Source organism: Mastomys coucha, unplaced genomic scaffold (assembly GCF_008632895.1).
Source record: "Mastomys coucha isolate ucsf_1 unplaced genomic scaffold, UCSF_Mcou_1 pScaffold8, whole genome shotgun sequence".
In the NCBI taxonomy this organism is placed as follows: Eukaryota; Metazoa; Chordata; class Mammalia; order Rodentia; family Muridae; genus Mastomys; species Mastomys coucha.
Window position 1 is genome coordinate 41,025,337 of NW_022196914.1, and position 2,720 is coordinate 41,028,056.

Sequence of the window (2,720 nt, forward strand, 5' to 3'; positions counted from 1 at the left end):
CTGGGAATGGAGAAATTCGCATGTAAATAAAGAAAATATCTAAAATAAAAATAAATAAATAAATAAAATAGTAAAAATAGTCATCTTGCAGATTCAATGTAATCCCCATCAAAATTCCAAATCAGTTCTTTATAGAGTTAGAAAGAGGAATTTCCAAATTCATGTGGAATAACAAAAAACCCAGGATAGCAAAAAATATTCTCAACAATAAAAGAACATCTGGGGGAATCACTAACCCTGACCGCAAGCTGTACTACAGAGCAATAGTGATAAAAACTGCATGGTATCGGTACAGTGACAGGCAGAAGATCAATGGAATAGAATTGAAGACCCAGAAATGAACCTACACACCTATGGTCACTTGATCTTTGACAAAAGAGCTAAAAGCATCCAGTGGAAAAAAGACATCATTTTCAATAAATGGTGATGGTTCAACTGGTGGTCAGCATGTAGAAGAAAGCAATTCGATCCATTCTTATCTCCTTATACAAAGCTCAAATCCAAGTGGATCAAGGACCTCCATATAAAACCAGATACACTGAAAGTTATAGAGGAAAAAGTGGGGAAGAGCCTCAAACATCTGGGCACAGGGGAAAAAATTCCTGAACAGAAGACCAATGGCTTTTGTTGTAAGATCAGAAATTGACAAATAGACCTCATAAAATTGCTTTTATAAGGCAAAAGACACTGTCAATAAGACAAAATGGCAACCAACATTTTGGGAAAAGGTCTTTACCAACCCTACATCTGATAGAGAGTTAATATCCAATATTTACAGTGAACTCAAAAAGTTAGATGCCAGAGAACCAAGTAACACTATTAAAAATGGGGTACAGAGCTAAACTAAAAATTCTCAAGTGATGAATATGGAATGGCCGAGAAACACTTAAAGTACTCCAGCAGGAAGACAGGACATCAAGAGAGGGATGGGTTTGCTAACCAACAGACACATCTCTGACCTGTAATTGTTCCTGTCTGAAAGAATTACAGGGATGGAAATGGAAAGGAGCCTGAGGAAAAGAAGGAACAGGCCCAAAGTGAGATCCAGCTCAATGGGAGGCCCCAAGGCTTAACACTATTCCTGAGGCTATGGAGCACTCACAAAAAGGGACCTATGATGACTGCCCTCCAAAAGACCCAACAAGCAGCCTAAAGAGTCCGATGCAGATTTTTACATCCAACCAATGGACAGAAGCATCTGACCCCTATTGTAGAATTAGGGAAGGCTGAAAAAAGCTGAGGAGAAGGGCAATCCTGTAGGACCAGTAGTCTTAATTTATCTTGACCCCTGAGGTCTCTCAAAAACTGGACCATCAAAGAGCCAGCATACACCAGCTGATATGAGGTCTCCATAGACGACTTCTGGGTCTGTGTTCATTCAGAGATGATACACCTAACCTTCAAGAAACTGGAGACCCCAGAGAGTTTAGAGGTCAGGTGGAGTGTTTGGTGGGGGCATACACATGGAGACAGGGGGTGGGGAGGATATGAGGGTTGTAGAATAGTCAGAGGGTGGATGAGGGGAGGGGAATGGAATCTGGAATGTAAAAAATAAATAATTTATTAAAAAATCTTCAACTTCTTTAGTCATCAGGGAAATGCAAATCAAAGCAACCCTGAGATTCCACTTTATACCTCTCAGAATTGATAAGATCAAAAAGTCCAGTGACAGCAGATTCAGGCAAGGGTGTGGAGAAAGAGGAACACTCCTCCACTGTTGGTGGGATTGCAAGCTGGTACAATCACCCTGGAAATGGGTTTGGAGGTTTCTCAGAAAACTGGACATAGTACTACCTGAGAACCCAGCTATGCCACCCCTGGACATATACCCAGAAGATGCTCCAATATAAAATAAGGACACATGCTCCACTATGTATGAACATATTTATAATATTTATAATATTTATAATATATATATATTATATAATATATATATAATATATATTATATTATATATAATATATATTATATATATATATTATATAATATATATATATTAAAATATATAATATTTATAATAGCCAGAAACTGGAAACAACCCAGATGTCCCTCAACAGAGAAATGGTTACAGAAAATGTGGTACATCTACACAATGGAGTACTACTCAGCTATTAAAAACAATGAATTTATTAAATTCTTAGGGAATTGGATGGGTCTGCAGAATATCATCCTGAGTGAGGTAACCCAATCACAAAAGAACACACATGGTATGCACTCTCTGATAAGTGGTTATTAGCCCAGAAGTTCAGAATAAATGAAGAACTAACCACAAACCACAAGAAACTCAAGAAGGAAGACCAAAGTTTGGATACTTCGATCCTTCTTAGAAGGGGGAACAAATACCCATGGAAGGAGTTGCAGAGACAAATTATGGAGGAGAGACTGAAGGAATGACAATCCAGAAACTGCTCTACCTGGGAATCCTTCCCATATTCAGTCACTAAACCTAGACACTATTGTAGATGCCAGTAAATGCTGGCTGACAGGAGCCTGATATAGTTGTCTCCTGAGAGGCTCTGACAGTGCCTGACTAAAACAGAAGTAGAGGCTCATAGCCATCCATTGTACTAAGCACAGGGTCCCCAATGATGCAGCTAGAGAAAAGACCCAAGGAGCAGAAGGGTTTGCAGCACCTTAGGATGAACAACAATATGAACTAACTAGTACTCTCAGAGTTCCCAGGGACTAAACCACTAATCAAAGAGTACACATGGTGGGGA